General features: G+C 37.1%; 1 protein-coding gene and 1 long non-coding RNA gene across 2 annotated transcripts in view; both read left to right on the top strand.

The window, feature by feature from the left end:
* Sdk1 (sidekick cell adhesion molecule 1) overlaps positions 1–17,511 on the top strand; it is a 788,311-nt gene that overhangs the window by 151,347 nt on the left and 619,453 nt on the right. The gene's annotated exons all lie outside the window — the stretch shown is intronic.
* Positions 1,001–14,995, top strand: LOC125339065. The gene is made up of 3 exons (XR_007208393.1): positions 1,001–1,012; positions 9,601–9,604; positions 14,807–14,995. It is a non-coding gene; the product is annotated as an uncharacterized LOC125339065 (long non-coding RNA).

The following is a 17,511-nucleotide window of genomic DNA, read 5'->3' as shown; positions in this document are numbered from 1 at the left end:
GCAAGCTTCATTTATGTTAAGATTGTTGACTCTATTAAGAATTGAAACCTCTTGGATATAATCTGATCACACATAAGCATTTGGTGACATCTTGGATGATGATAGAATTGGACCAATACACAGTGGTCCAGAAGTGATGTGAAGGCAGGTATTTCCATCAGGAAGAATTTACTGACTTTCAGCTTGCTTAGGTGAAGATTATATTTGAGAGAAAACTGGGTTCATCATTCACTTTACTGAAGTTAACTTTTTGTTGTGAAATGATTGTAGATTCACAGGTATTTACTTACAATACACATCAGAATCAGGATAAAAGTTTGTGCATGTAGTACATTGTCACCTTTTTCAGAAGCTACTTACTTTTACCTTTTTATAATTGCCTTCAATATTTCTCCTACATATGTAGAGAACCACATCAGACAATGCTGTAATTTTTGCTTCAGGCATCAAATGTAATTGGGAAAAGCCATGAGAAGAAAGTCTATTGTGTCTACTTGCATTTTTTGCTTCTATTGTTTTCTCTACTTTCCTGACATTATAAGTTTCTTTTTTTTTTATCATGTTCCGTTTTCAGAACTTTCTTTAGGCATTCTTTCAGAGTAGGTTTGCTGGAGACAAATGATCTTGATTTTGCTTCAACTGAGAATGTTTTGCTTGTCTTGAATCATTTAAAGAATGTTGTGCCCCCTTTCTTCTCCCCGCATTGGTTTCCCACGAGACATTCACTGTCATTTGAATTGGTTCTTCTTTGGATAGTATCCCATTTGTTTCAGTGATCTCAACATTGTCTGTTTTGTCTTTAGTTTTCCATTACTTGACTATGTGTATGTTGTGTGTATTACTTGGGGTTTCTCCTGTTTGGGAATAATGTTAGTTTCTTAAATAAATCAATAATATCTTAAATCTTTAGTCAATCTGGTGAAATTCCAACTTATTTCATTGACTGCCTTTTCAGCCCCACCTATTTCTTTGTTCTAGGAAGCAGATGACATAAATGTTAAATCTTTTGTTAGTGTCAAAGACTTCTGTGGCTCAGTTGATTCTTTTTAGTCCACTTTCTCTTGGTTATACAGATTGTATAGTTTTTGATGCTCTCCTTAAGTTCATTCATTTCTTTCCTTTGTCTTCTCCACTCAGATGCCCAGCTTTTTTTTTGCTTCAATTATATTTTTCAGTTCTATAATTTCTATTTACTTAAACAATTTGCTTTTCATTGCTGAGACTTACTATTCTTTTGCATTTTGTGATAGTTTAAAATTATTGTTAGTTATTTTTATATTTGAAGATGTGGCTTCAGAGTGTTTTGCTCCCACTTCTCAAGTTCTGGAATTCCAGGTGTATTAAAAAACAAAACAAAACATTTTCACTTTTCATTGAATGATTCTATTTCTGTAGCACTTTGGTGTTGACATCTCTTAACCATTAAGTTGAGTTTTCTTTTTTCTGGTTATTGGTTTGACAATTGGATCTTTTAATTATTTTTATTATAGCTTCAATAATTTTGGTACAATGTTGTAAGGCTGTGGATCTTTCTTCAACCTTATTTCTTGACAAGTCTCATAAACTGTACATACTGGGGCACAGTGTTTACTCATATTACTTATAGGTTTAGAATATGGTAATCAACCGTTCCTACTCAGTCTTAATTGGTAACCAGAAAGCCAAGAATCTGTAGTGCTGCTTTGTGGCAGCAGGATTTTAAGCTCATACTAGGACTGCACTGACAGCATTTTGGAGAGAAGTTCACCTTATTATAGTTATCCACATAGACTTCTGTGATTGCACAGGGGGATAAGGTCTTATTACTGCTGAATGGTGGAGGAAAGTTGGACTCTTCTACCTTCTTTCATCTGATATTTGGGGAGGGAGAAGGGTGCCTCATATCCACTTTGGGACTGGAGATCCAGGGTCTCCATGCATATGGATTAATACTGCTGGGTAGTAGCCAGCAGCTGGGCAAGTCCCAGCTCTGTGTTGCTCTCCCTTGTGCCTGCTTCCCTGTGGGTTGGAGAGAGGAGCAAGGCTGGGAGACTAGGTCATTCACTTGGCTTTTACTGGTAGGATTTGGCTATTGTCTCTTCTTTCCTGGTACTTTGGTTGGAGAGAGCAAGTTTTTCCAGGGGATTTTCTGGTCTGCTCCTCTTGATTTTCTAGGGTGCCACCTTCTCTAGCATCAATCTGGGATGATGCCAAAGTAAACACAGGGAGTGATCTGTCATATTCTTCTTTAGAACCTGAGATTTTTGGGCTGGTCTAACATCTGTCTTTACCTTACGGTTTGTTTTGTTTACACGAAGTTCTGGAGTTTTGCTGTACTTCACAGGAGTGATAGGCCAAAGAGGTCTTCTCTATTTCACTATAGAGTCCAATTCAGGCAACTTTCTGATGGTTCTGTTTCTTTTAGGGGCAAGTAATGTTTTGCCAGTTTAATTTCTACTTGTTTCATGTTTATTTGTATTTTGTTTTTGAACTTTTGATAGCTTTGGTATCCTATATTTTGTTAATTATAATATTAATTATGGTAATTCATGGTGTACCTGCTGTGTGCTTGGCATGTTGTTGCTTTTTCTACTCTTCATCCCAATTCACACACTAGGTTGCACTATCTCTACCCTGATGAGAAGTCTGAGGCTCATGGAAGTGCAGTTATGTGGCCCCATCACAAAACTCAGTAATGTGTATGTAAGAGAATGAACAAAGACCCCTACAGTTCTAAATTGGTTTTGCTTTGCCTTTTTCATAAATTGGAGGAAGTTGGATAAAGTCTTATTTTTGATGTATTTTCCAGCAGAATTTCAAATACAGCAAATTAAAATTTTTTCATTAGTGCTTTATTGACTAATATTAGATAATTAGATAATATTAGATAATAATATCAAAACACAGTGTGTATGAAAGTCAACAAACTCACTTTCAGAAACTTTATCATGTTACATGTTTTGAATCAGTTTGCCTCTAATCAACAGTTTATTTAATTTTCTCTAACAGATTCCTTACACTGCATTTGTAGAACAAGTTGATGATTTTACCAATAATTGTCTGCTGACAAGATTAAACCGTATTTGAATTCAACCCCTAAGAAACAAATAACATTAAATTAGTAGTGTTGCAGAGTTTAGTTAATATCATAGAGTATTTTCTGCGAGAGTATTTGTAGATATTAAACTATACAACAAAGTGGGTTTGCTTATCATATTTTTGCTTGACCATGTGTTCTCTTCTAAATCTTTTTAGATTTAGCAGTTGCCTGCTTCATCTTCTGTAGGTACTAAGTAATCAGTAGAACAATATTCAAGAGAAAGGTTGATAAAAGGACAGAGGAGTTCCATGAAGGGAGATTTAATGAAGCGATCTGGGATATCAATGAGCCAGGATATTCAGTGGGCTTTAGGTTCCTGTTTTTCTTTAAAGGATGGGTGATAGAGCTCTGAACCTGAAATCTTATTAAAATCTCTGAGAATGCAGATAGAATAAATCTCATTTAATAAGTATTCTCCATTCCAAAGGCCTATCATTTAGTATTCTTTATATCTCTTCTAATATATTGAATATTACATGTCACATTACATTAAGTAAGATAATATTTCATGTTTACTATTTTTATTAAAGTTAGATAATTATAACAATTGAAACATATTACGGAAACATTATGGAACAAAAATTATCTTTTTTCCCAGTAGCCTGTGCTCTATCCCTTTTCATTTTGTAGAGTTAGCATTGAAGAGTACATCTTTAAAAACCCTGCACAGTGTTCAACCTCCCTCCCCCCACCGCACTCATATACATAGGTTTCAGGTTTGTATATATTAAATTTCAATAATACAATGTTTGGATGCCATAATCATATGCTTTATAACTGAGACTGCACACACGAGTCATTGTCTTCTTTTTCTAATTCATCTAGTGCAGTGGCTATAGATCCAAGTTGTTGACAATTACAGTGTGTTCTATCATATTGGTGCACTTATTTAATTCAGTTATTCTCTACTGATGAGCATTTGGATGTTTTCCTATGAGGTCTTTTTTGTTGCCACTTAATAATGGGGTGGGAAACATTTTTACTCTATCTGTATTTTTATATAATTCTAATAATGGCACTGCCAGTTCAAAGTTAGGAATATACTTAATTTCATATTGACATTGCTAGATTTCTTTCCAAAATGTTACTGCAATTCATATTCCTAAGAATTGTTGTACAAGATACTTTTCTTCTCCTCACTCCCCCCACCACCCCCACCCCCCGGTCCTGGGGCTTGAACTATGTTCTCTGTGCTCAAGGCTAGCGCTCTACCACTTGAACCACAGTGCCACTTCTAGCTTTTTGTGCATAGTTTATTGTAGGTAAGAGTCTCATGGAAGTAGTTACAACAATGATAACAACTGTAGCTTCTATTATTGATGATATTCTTGTATCCCCTTCCCGTGATTATACCTCCACTATCTCTGTATCTTATCTGAGTATATTGGAAACTGTGTATACTGGTATTAGAACTAGGAAATTGAAAGGGAATACCAAAATCGAGAGACACAGGGTAAAAAAAGACAAACAACTACAAAAGCAATACTTGCAAATCTGTTTGGTGTAAATGAACTGAACAATTCATTGGGGGGAAAGGGAAAAGGGGAGAAGGGAATGAGGGACGAGATAACAAACAGTACAAGAAATGTATCCAATGCCTAACGTATGAAACTGTAACCTCTCTGTACATCAGTTTGATAATAAAATTAAAAAAAAATAGTCTCATGGGCTTTTCTGCCCTGGCTTTGAACCACAATCCTCAGATTTCAGTCTCCTGAGTAGCTAGGATTACAGGTATGAGCCACCAGAACCTGGCTTTTCATCACATTTTTAAACAGTACTTACTTCTTACTCTTTCTAATGTATGTTGTGGTGATAGGAATCTCATTGTTGATTTAAATTGTATTTACTGAACATTGTGCTTTTCATGTTTATTGTTCATTTTCAAGTTTGTCTCCTGTGAATTTCTACTTTATATTCTTTGCTCATTTTTCCACTGAGTTGTCTTTTAACTATCAGTTAGTGAGAATACTTTCTCTAGTAGAACTCACTGGGATGGCTATTTACTTTGGAAATCTTTTTCCCCCTGTGTTTAGCTCTTTGCAATGGCTTAGAGTAAATGAAAATATACACAGTCATATTTCCTGATTTTTATAGAAGTTTCCTGTTTTCCTGAGTTCTGTGAACTATTGTCCAAAATTCTCTAGGTTGAATGTTGCATATTTATATGGGAACTTTCATCTGGAATTTGCTTTTATATGTGATGAGATTTAGAAGCCAAGTATAACCTTTGTGTGTTTTTTTTTTTAGGATATCTAGCCATTTATTGTGCTAATGCTATTTTGTAAATAGAGCATCCTTTCCACTCTGACTTTGAATGCCATCAGTATTTAAGAAAATACTTAAATGATTACATTTCGTCCCTAGCTTAACCCATTTTCAGTAAGGTAATGACTTTTTAAAAGCAGGATTTAGTAAATTGGAAAGGTTATTTCTCTTTGTTCAAAATGTCAAATGCTACCTGATATTCTTTATTGTTGCTGACTAAAACTGCAAGCACAGAAAGGATTATTGCTATGAACAAATCCACTAATCAGGATATAACTTAATGTTAAGACCTGGGTTTAACTAAAAAGGGAGGGGAAAGAAAATTGGAGTATTTATTCCACTCTCCTACAAAAGCAGTAATGAATAGCACTGTAAAAGATTTTACAAAATCTTAAGACTCCCCCCCCCCCCCCCCCCCGCCCATTTCAGGCACATGAGGAATTAGGGCTCATTGAAACGTCTCTCCTTTCTTGCCACTGGCTGGACAGGGTGTCTGTCTTAAGTCATTCTAGATATTTTTATTTGAGACAAAGAAGGCCCCAAACCTGCAGTTATGGAACTACTTTGAAGGCACATCACCTATTTTACTCTTTTGTTTTGGATTTACCCTTTAAATATACAAAATGTACAGTGATCAAATGCTAATGTATCTTATTTGCACTCATTGTAGAAATTAATCTGAGGGGGTGATAAAGTATCATGCTTCTAAAATCTTATTGTTCAGAAATGTTTGTGCTTATGTGCCATCATAAGATGATGGGAAATGCAAGGTAGCTTCAATATGTCTGCTCAGAAGATGACTGGAAGAGTTGCATTAATTACAGATTGAGATTATTTGCTTATATATAATATCATGGTGATAATAGATTATCTGCATTGCTAGAAATAGGCTCTCAGAAAGAACTCTTCTCACAAAGAGCTCTTTTTCTGAATAGCTTGACTTTCTAGGTAAGGACATGAGCAAACACAAATTGCTGCATTCCTAGCAATGGAATAGTATGCAGTGACTTAATGTTGTGTTCTTGATGAATAATTATGATAAGTAAATATTTCAAAATACTATGCTTCCTGATAAAGCAATATCTATAGTGGCTCTCCAGCATTTAAACTCAAGTGACACTAAGGAGCAAGGAATGCCTATGTAACTAGTTTGTTCATTCATTCATTTGTTTATTCAACAAATATTTACCAACTGTCAGCTACTCTTTAGGCATTATGAGAGCCTCTGGGGAGCCAGATGAAGGGCACAGTGTTTGCCCTGCCTTATCTTACAAGTGAGGGGCCAAGTGTGTTATGTCACTGCAATATTGTGCATTAAGAAGTGAATGCTCCCAGCACTACAGAAACCAATCTGGTGTTCTATGGGGAATTCAGAGGATAGGACTCGTTGACGGTGATGACCTTAGAACTGAGCTCAAAAAGTAAGAGAGTGATTAGCCAGCAAGGGTGATGATTATTCACTTTCAGATAGGACTGAATTGTAAATACAGACACTGAACAATATCTGACTGTAATGTTGGTGGTGAAGCCCACATTGGGTTCTGGATTATTGGATCCTTTGGATGTGCATGAGAGATGATCTGTTGAGTTTGATATTAGTCAGACCTCTTACCAAAACTGAGGAGGCTAGAATCACTCTGAGGGAGGAGAGGACTTCAGGAAGGGGACCAATCTCTTCAGTACTGCAAACGAGAAAGCTTGGGTGAGATGCTGCTAAATCCAGAGATATGTAGGCTAGAAGGATAATAGCATTATCATCTAATGAGAAATATTTTGGTAGCTTAAGTGGTACAGTTTGGGAATGGTTTTAAAAAATAGCATTGCTAGGGCTTTGAGAATAAAAGGAGTAAGAGTCTAAGGATGACACCTAGATTTCTGGTCTGGAGCAAGGGAGGATTGTGGGAATTTGATTCTGGAAAACAAAGAGAGGGAGAGTATAGGAACAGGAAGATAGTGACTTCTGCTTTGGATTTATCTCTTTTTGAGATCATTAGGGGCTTGTGGACAGCTAACTGGCTGTGACATTAGCATTTGGGAATTGAAGATTTTGATCAACATTAGGGGTGGTTCTTAACTATGCAAGTATATAAAATTACATAGATGCCGGGGCTGGGAATATGGCTAGTGGTAGAGTGCTTGCCTCGTATACATGAAGCCCTAGGTTCGATTCCTCAGCACCATGTGGAGCACAGCCAGAAGTGGTGCTGTGGCTCAAGTGGTAGAGTGCTAGCCTTGAGCAAAAAGAAGCCAGGGACAGTGCTCAGGCCTTGAGCTCAAACTCCATGATTGGCAAAAATACAAAAACAAAACAAAACAAAATTACATAGATGCCATAACTGCACAGTAGAGAAGAGGGCTGAAAGAGGAAACATCTGAGATGTAGGTAGAGGATTCTGAGAAGGTGACTGAGAAGGAAAAGAACAGCTTTGTGGAAGCTCAAGGTAGAAAATGATTCATAAAGGAATTAGTGGTGGTTGTCATCAAATGGCAGAAAGATTTCAAGGCAGCTCATCATCAGAGGTACCTGTTGGACTTGAGACGAGGAGTTTCTCTGTTGTGTAGGCAGAACAAGCTCCTGAAGTGGCACTGTGATGGCATTTGGAGGCTGAAAGCATGGAAGGTGAAGTGGAGAAAGCCTGCAGCCTACCGTGAGCTACTGCTTCAGTGAGAGGGTTGCGAAGGTGGCAAAGTAGTTAGAAGGTCTCAGGCTAATTGGGGCATAGGTAAGATGAGCAAGACTTGTGCAATCTCCCATGTGGGAATTGTAGAGAAGGAGCATCTACAGGCAGCAAAGAGGTTAATAGAGGGAGCATGGAGCTCTCAGTTACATCAGGACTCCTTTCCTACTAAGTCCAGAAGAGAGGAAAAGGCAAGATCAGGCCAATATGGGTCAGGGCATAGTAAAGCAAAGGAAGACCAGGCAGGGATAGCTGCATTTTTCTTTGAATTATGAGGTGCCTTCTGAGGAAGGGGAGAGAATAGAGTCAGAAATGTGAAGGACTCAGGAAGATGGTGTCTCTACACGTGGTTATTGTCATTGGTCTTGCCACCAAATCAACAGTGAAATCAGAATAGATCGTATTTCGCTTCCATTGTCTATCACTGTGTAAGATGTTTGTGGTGAAAACTTAGGTCTAACATAGGACTGAGTAGTTCACTAAAGTTTAACCTACAGTAAATATTTTATTAGCAATACACCTATGAAGTTAAATAGCTCTGTCAACTGCCAGTAGTTCTCTGTCTGCTTGGTCACTGTCCATTTTGTTTTGTTCAAATTACTCACTTTTTTTTTCTGTCAACTTTTAAATACCTAAAAGCCAATACATATGGCCACTGAAGCTAGCCTGGTACGGCGGGACTTAGAGGTACACATAAAGGTGTTGCTTTAGACAGTGCCAAGAAAATAGGCTCCAGATGGCACTGTTAGCATGGACTGCAGGGTTCTTTGCTTAGAGCTGTAAGATGTTGATATTTTTCATTAAAAAAATTATTCAAAAGTCATTAAAGTGAATAATCTTGTATTTTAATGCCAAGAATAGAAGATTAAATTTTTTTGAGTTCAGTTGTGTAGAAGTTTCAAAGACTTTAAAGCTGGCTTTCCTGATTAAAATAGCTAAGTTATATACCTTTGTCTCTTTTCTCTTCAACATATTTGGAGGCATTTGTTATATCAGTTTTTTTTGAAGAACAGGTAAAGCATCATCTGATCTCCTTTAGTGTGATTCTCCATGTCCCAAATTCTTAGGACAGGCTATATTTATTGCATTCACTAATCATCTGTTTTTCTCTGTCACTCTCTAGAAGCAATGATTGATAATGGAGACTGACAGGTAGTGACTGATGTCTCCTCATATTAGTAACAGTGTTTTATTAATTTGCTTCTGAGTCATAAGCAAATTCTTATCATAGACATCTCGAATAAAGTTCAACTTCATTATTATTACATCAAAATGCAGGAAAGTTTTTGAAACACATGAACAATGAATTATAGTCTTTACTATTAAAAGGCCACACTGAGAAGATTTTTAACTTCCCATTCTTGTTACGGCCTGTGTAGCGCACTAATAAAATAATGTTGGGTAGTCCCAGAAAAATGCTTTGTTTCACAAGCACTGATGAAATTCTATTTCAGGCCTCACTATTGATTTGGAAGGCACAACTGTAGGTGCTGTTGGACCTGTAGCTGGCATGGTGTTTGAGAGCTAGCAGCTCAGGCTAACACCTGGAAGTAAGTACTGTTTAATAGAACCAAGAATCGTTGCTATATTCTCCAGTTCTCCAGAACTGTGGTTCAGGTACATTTGGATTAACTGTTGTCTGGATCAGTCCTAGGCTGTAAAGCAGTTTTGTTTATTTTGCAATGCATGGCTGTGGTGAGGAAGAAAGAAATAAAACAAGGGAATGATAGGAATTTTGTAGATTGTGTGGATTTCATGTGTATATGTTGCTAACTTTGTCATTTGTATAGCTTTGTTGTTTTTGTAACCATTAATGTACTATGACTAAGTATAAGTATACACAGTACAGTAATAACTGCCTTTTTACTTTTCAACCTCAACCCCTGGGTGACTGGTTGTTGGCGTATTTGTATACATCTTATGTTGCAAGATTTTTGAGGCACCATGCAATAATAATTCATAAATATATGTTATACATAAGGAAAAACCAGGTCCAAGACAGATTCTAAACATTAGTGTCCACATTCTCATCTTTATGCATTATTTTAATTTTTCATTACTGTGAATTGGTTATATGGAGTATAGGGATTTCATTGTGACATTTCAACACATGGAAATTATATACAAAAAGATGAGTGATATTGATATAAAATTTATTGTTGACACTAATTTTAGCACTCAAGTATTGTATTGTAACCTTATGGGCCTGCCCGATTTCTTTTTGAGAATTCTGCTGTTATTTATTTTTTTTTTTTGGCCAGTCCTGGGCCTTGGACTCAGGGCCTGAGCACTGTCCCTGGCTTCTTCCCGCTCAAGGCTAGCACTCCGCCACTTGAGCCACAGCGCCGCTTCTGGCCGTTTTCTGTATATGTGGTGCTGGGGAATCGAACCTAGGGCCTCGTGTATCCGAGGCAGGCACTCTTGCCACTAGGCTATATCCCCAGCCCTCTGCTGTTATGTTTGTTGTTGTTGTTGTTGTTATTCCTCTGTAAGTTGCTTTTCACTGAATTCAGGATTTGGTTTTTCTTTAGTTTTTATCAATTCCTCTTGATATGGATTTCTTTTGGGTTTATTTTGAGATTTACTTAGTGTTTGGTTGTTCAATTTTATGTCTTTTGCTATATTTCAAAAATATTTAGTCATTATTTTCTCCAGACATTTCAGCCCTGATAACTTTGTTCTCTTTTTTAATTTTTTTTCCTTATTCAGTGATAACTTGAGACTTAGGTTGCAAGGTCTGTTACTGTGCCCTGCCTGTTTTTGCTTCCCTGGTGGTGTTGGTAAATCCTGTTCATGTGCACTGCTGCTGTCTACCTTATCCTGTTGAGCTATTCCTGACAATTTCTTCCTTTTCTTTCTTTTTTGGTTTCTGTTACTGTGCTTATGATTTCTGTATATGTGAGGGTTGTTGTTTTTTAATAACTTCTAGTTCTTTGCCAAGATTTTCTTTTTTCATCCTTTTTATTTGTTCCAGAAGAATGTTATTGTTTGTTGATGGCATTTATTATGATATATGCTTTAAAATCTTTGTTAGATAATTCCAACATGTGTATTGTCTTGGTGTTGTCATCAGTTGTTGTAATCATTTCTCAAATTATGATTTTCCTGAGTTTTGGTATGATGGATGACTTTTAAAAATATATCTTGGATATTTTGTGTGTCATAATAGGTTCTGGTTCTGCATACATATTGTAACCAGTAGTCACCTTGTTCAAATGTAGTGTTCTGGGCTGATCATTTCATTGCAGTTGGTTAGATTGAAACCTTAATTTTAGAACCTGGGTCCTTCTACCTTGGTTTCTCCTTCTCTCCCACTATGCCTCTTTGCTTCCTGAGGGTGCTGAAAGTGCCTCCTGATTCCTGTCCTGGTGACCTTGAAGGTGCTTAATGGAGCCTCTTCTGAGCTGCAGTGTTTGCCTTCTTCTTTGTTGTCTTTGGGCCAGGGAAGGAATGAGCTACCTTAGCTGTAATCCCTGTGGATTTGGAAGTCAAGAATGCTAGTTATTGTTGGTTTTCTCCCTTAGGTAGGCACATAAAATAACCCTGTCACTGTATTCTTCCTCCAATGTTGGTAGTCTTAACTTGTTCTTTTTACCTTTTAGAATACTCTACAGGATGTGGCTTTAGCACCACTAATTCTTGTGGCTATAGTCTATATTGTATACATCTTCTCTTCTCCTTGTCTCACAATTTCATTTGCTTCACCTCTTAGTTCTTCTATTTTCAAGACTGTTACTGTTCATAGTTTCCACATCTAAGTGGCCAGTGCCCTAGGAGGATAGTTCCTTTCTTCAAGCTTTTTTTTTTTTTTTTTTTTTTGCCAGTCCTGGGGTTTGACCTCAGGGCCTGAGCACTGTCCCTGGCTTCTTTTTGCTCAAGGCTAGCACTCTATCACTTGAGCCACAGCACCACCTCTGGTTTTTTCTATAAATGTCGTGCTGAGGAATTGAACTCAGCGCTTCATGTATATGAGGCAAGCACTTTGCCATTAGGCCATATTCTTCTTTTCTTCATATTATTCTTTTCTTCAGAAGTTTCTGTTTTGCTTAGTTTTCTAAATGCTGTTACTAGCTTATGCCTAAACTTGGTGAAACTCAGTTTAATGTGTCTGATATGACAGCTGGCTTCTTATCTTTTTTTTTTTTACCCTTCCCTAGAGATCTTCCTATAAGAGGCACATTTCCATCTTAGCACATTCTCTGGCATTCTGCATCACTTTCATATCAGAACTTTCTATCACTACTGTTCCACATATCTGTCTCCTTGCCTGATCTCTTACTTTGTCCCTAAATCTCTGGGTTCCATGTTCCTTTTTTTTGTTGTTGATGTTTATTTCCTTATTTGTTGGAGCCTGTCTTACTGGACATTTGTAGAGAATGTGGGCTATAAGAAATAAATTTTTAGACACTTTAGCTTTTTTAAAAATGTCTTTATTTTACTCACACTTATCGGGGTTATAATTTTTGGTTGAAAATGATTTTCTTTCAGTATTTTCAAAGTGTTGCCTATTGCCTTACTGCCTTTATGGTTCTCTTAAGTAAGGATCTGACCTCTGACTCTTGTATTTTATGTATGTTTTTCCACATCTGAATACTTTTAGATGTTCCTCTTTATCTTTGATGTTTTGAAATTTTACCTTGATATGCCTTGAAGTAGCATTGGACCAGGTCTTGGTGGGTTCTTTCATCTGGAAACTAATGTGTGTGTTTTTTTTTTCCTGGAAAAAGTATATTATTCCTTTCCCTTTATTTTCTTCTTTTCTCTCTTTTTGGAACTCTTAGAAAATAAGCTTCAAAGGTAGGATTTTTGTCTCTTTTGTTTACTGCTTATCCCAAGTACCTACAGCAGTGTCCCTGTGGAATAGGAACTCTAGACAGTGTATATGTTGCACAAATGGAAATACAGACTCCTATTTGGAAGATGATCTTCAGTATTTTTTTGTTTTTCAATTCTTTATATTCCTGTTTGGTGGAAATGTTTTCTGTTGATCTTACAGCTTTCCTCTTGTCTTCTAATATATTATCATTTTCAACAGCCCTCCCCCTTTTCTCTCACATATTATAATGTATATTCATGTAAATATATTTCACATAAAAATCTATATTACATATATCTAATATGTATTATATACACACATATATTTGTAAAGCATTTTTCAGAGTGATGTTGATGAAAACTAGAACAATCTACAGATATCCAGTTTACTTTGAGTTAGGTTTTATGTATGCAATGAAGTTGAGGTCAAATTGACCATCTTCCATACATTGAAAATATCTACAAGACATAACATCATTATTAATTTGATCATCTTTTCTCCAGGGCAGTTTCGTGTCACATTTGTCATAAATCAAATGCGTTAAAGATTCTTAGTAGAGATTTTGTTCATCTCTTTTAATCTCTGTACCATTAGCACAACATAACTTCAGTGCTGTAGTTTTAGAATCTTTATTTTTGGGCAGTGAGAGTCTAAATTTGCTCTTCAGCATTGTCTTGGTCATTAATGATCGTTTGCACTGATTTGTGTACATTGAATGTGTTAAACAACTCACACATAAACACAGAACTTAAGTTAAATGGGGTTGTGTAGAACTTGTAAATTGACTTCGGGACAACTGACATCTTTATAACATTGGACCTTTGATCAGACAAGATCAGGTGCGTTCAGGGTGGTATGGCCGTAGACTCCTTTTATCCTTTTATTTGCTTGCTCTCTCAGTGTACCTTTTGCATTTTTTAATGAATAAAATATTCAAAATTTGGCCTATATTCATATAATAGAAACCTTTGTATTGAGTATGTAGGAATTTTTATATTCTTTGCATAAGATATTTTTAGTTATCGTGACTTTTAATAAGTTTTATTCCATTTAAATGTTTATGCTTACAAACAATTTGAAACTTACAAATCTCTTTCTTTCCTTAGCATGTTACAAGAAATCACTTCAGGGATGATTACTGGGTACTATCCAGAACCCAGGCTCTTTCCTGTGTTTATTCTTCTCGTTCCTTAATGTATTTATTTTTATCCTTAAGCTTTAGCCTTATAGTTGGCTCATTGCTTTTTTGTTCCAATGGACAAAAGAGATGTCCATAGAATATATTTTCTCCTTTCAAAATCAGGAACAAAAATACCCAACCTGTAGACTGCTGCTTTTGCCTTGTTGACTAGACCTGGGTCACACAATCCTCTGAGCTAGTTACTAAGCAGGGCCATGAGATTGCTTCAGCTCTTGTGGACCAGTCATAGTTCCTATCCCTGGCCGAATCAGGGGCCTTTCAAGTTTCTGTGCTGCTTGAACTGATTGGGGTTGATAAGAAAGGCAGAGAATTACTGTGTAGGCAAGAGAAGATATCTGTCACATTTATTGAGATGTCTAGATATAAATTTGTTGTTAATTTTTCCAGAACATACTGCCTCCTTATTGGATAACAGAGGGAGTGATTTTTCTTTTTTCATTCAAGAGTGGGACTCAAACTTGTTATCTGACACTTTATGTTCATTGGCAGGCACCTTGTCACCCTGTCACACCTCCATCCCCAAGGAAGTGCTTTTTATTATATTATTGCTTTAGTCTAACAACTTAAAAACTAAATGATTTTGAAAGTGCTTAAAATTTTTCTGTTATCTATTAAGATAAGGTACGTTAAGATCGCTATTTCCAGAAACTCATCTTGACTTGTTTTGGGTATAAAAATTTGTATCTTTTTCAATGGGAAATGCTTATTTCCCTCAGACAAATTATAGAATGGGACAACTGTGGTTCGATACCTGCTTGCTATAGATACATTTTAGAATCTTTAGTTAAGCCTTTTATAAGAGTATTGTGAAAGAGATGGAGATGGATGAAACAAATCTCTTTATCTTAGAACTGTTAGTAAATTGGTTTTTAGAGATGGTTTTAGACTCTATTTCAGTAGTTTATTTTTGTAATAATGGGATTTGAACTCAGGGCTTCGTGCTTGTTAGGCAGGCCACTCGAGTGCTTATGTGGTGCCTACAGCCTAATCTACTTTGGTTATTGTTGAAATAGCACTTTGTTTTTTATGAAGGTTGGCCTGGACCTCAGTTCTCCTGTATATATAGTTATTACACCCAAGTTTTTGTTTTTGAGATGGAGTCTCAAACTATTTTTCCTGTGCTTGCTTGGACCTAAGATACTCCTCCTAATTTCGGCCACTCTGCATAACTGGATGTGTGTACCACTATGCCCCATATTTGACATGGGGTCTCATGAACTCTTTGCCTCTGCCCATCTCAAGCAATGATCCTTCTAGTTTATGCCTCTCAAGAAACTAGCCTTACAGTGTAAACCACTAATGCATAGCAATAAGTATCTTTATTATTAACTGTGTATAATAAATTTGTAGTAATTAAAAAGGTGAATGTGTGTGTGTGTGTGTGTGTGTGTGTGTGTGTGTGTGTGTGTGTGTGCATAGCCAGTTTTGGGGCTTGAACTCAGGGCCTGAGCACTGTCCCTAGCTGCTTCTTGCTCAAGGCTAGCACTCTACCTCTTGAGCCTCAGTGCCACTTCCAGCCTTTTCTGTTTCAGTGGTACTGAGGAATTGAACCTAGGGCTTTGTGCATGTTAGCAAGCACTCTACCACCAAGCCTCCTTCCCAGCCTCTCTCTCTCTCTCTCTCTCTCTCTCTAATTTATTTATTTATTTGGCCAGTCCTGGACCTTGGACTCAGGGCCTGAGCACTGTCCCTGGCTTCTTCCTGCTCAAGGCTAGCACTCTGCCACCTGAGCCACAGTGCCCCTTCTGGCGGTTTTCCATATATGTGGTTCTGGGGAATCAAACCAAGAGCTTCATGTGTAGGAGGCAAGCTCTCTTGCCACTAGGCCATATTCCTAGCCCCTCTAAATATATTTTTATTTGATGGAAATTTATACTTTACAACTAATATTCACTTTTAAAATGGAGTTCAAGAATAATTTAGAGGAAGAACAGGATTTCTGGTAATTTGTAAGATTTCTCCATCATAGAAATCTGAGGACATCAATATGTCATAGAAATTCTGATGTATGTCATATAAATTATCCTGAAACCACATTCATACAATTTCTAGTTTTTTTGAATTTTGCTATTTCTTTCCTTTATGTCTCTGTGTTTTGTAAGTTTATTTTGCCTGTTGTACCAATTTTAGGGGAATTCAAGAAAATTTTGTGTTTGATGTCAAGTGGCTTTGTTTAGTCATTTTAAAAGAATCAATTATAAAGAATTTAAGGGCTAGACACAGCTCAGTTTTTACAAACTGAAGAATGAATGAACATGCAAATCTACTTATAAACCCACTTCAGGTTACCTAGTTCTCTCATTGCTTTGTTCCCTGTCATTTGCTATTTTTAAAATAAGTCTTACTAGATTTGTGACTCAAGTAAGCAACTCTGACAGCAACAGTGTTTCTCTTTGTATTCTAAATACTACGTGAATGAATAGTAAAGGATAAGTCATAGTCAGTTTGAGAGCCATGCATATCTGCATAAAGATTTGCTCCTATGTACCTATGATTTAAGCTGATTTTATACATCTTACTATTTTTATGTGCCTATAACATTTTCTTTTTGTGTCTTTTTTTGGGGGGGAGGGGCAGTCCTGGGGCTTGGACTCAGGGCCTGAGCACTGTCCCTGGCTTCTTCTTGCTCAAGGCTAACACTCTGCCACTTGAGCCACAGTGCCACTTCTGGCCATTTTCTGTATATGTGGTGCTGGGGAATCGAACCTAGGGCCTCGTGTATATGAGGCAAGCACTCTTGCCACTAGGCCATATCCCCAGCCCCTTTGTGTCTTTTTTTGTTTGGTTTGTTTAAAAAAAAAATTGGGCTTGTCCTGAGGCGCTTTATATCAGGGCTTGAGTGCTGTCCCTGAGCCTCTGTGTGATCAAGGTTAGCGCTCTACCATTTGAGCACTACAGTGGCACTTAGGGCTTTTTCTGAATAACTTATTGGAGATAAGAGTCTCGTGGACTTTTCTGCCCAGGCTGGCTTCAAACCTCGATCCTCAGATAGCAGCCTCCTGAGTAGCTAGGATTACCGGTGTGAGCCACCAGCACCTGGCTTCTTATAACATTCATCAAGCTCACAAACTGGTAGCTTGTTGGAGGGCAGTGCCACAGTGCTTGATTAGAAGGATATGAGCCCTGTGACCTGGAAGTTGCCCTAAGCAGCCCAGTGATTGCTGGACCTTGGCTGTGTCTAACTTCTCTCCATTGTTTCCTAGTTTTCAAACCTTGTTTTACAGTCCGTGTGATAGTTCTGTGAGCAACATGGTGATCTCTCTTCTATTATTTCCTTGTTGGTTGGATAAAGCTCAAGTTGTGTTCTGTTATTTAAAACCACAACCATTAGAGTTGCAATAAACATATTAGGTTTTAAATACCATCCACATGCCTCTGGGAAGTCCTGAGATTTTAGCAACATTTCTTTGTACAAGAATCTATGTAGGGGAGATGATATGAGGGGAAAAACTAAGGAGCTGGAGTACAG

Source organism: Perognathus longimembris, chromosome 1 (genome assembly GCF_023159225.1).
Source record: "Perognathus longimembris pacificus isolate PPM17 chromosome 1, ASM2315922v1, whole genome shotgun sequence".
Taxonomy (NCBI): Eukaryota; Metazoa; Chordata; class Mammalia; order Rodentia; family Heteromyidae; genus Perognathus; species Perognathus longimembris.
The sequence above is the reverse complement of the archived record's forward strand: the minus strand, read 5'-3'. Positions and strand labels throughout refer to the sequence as shown.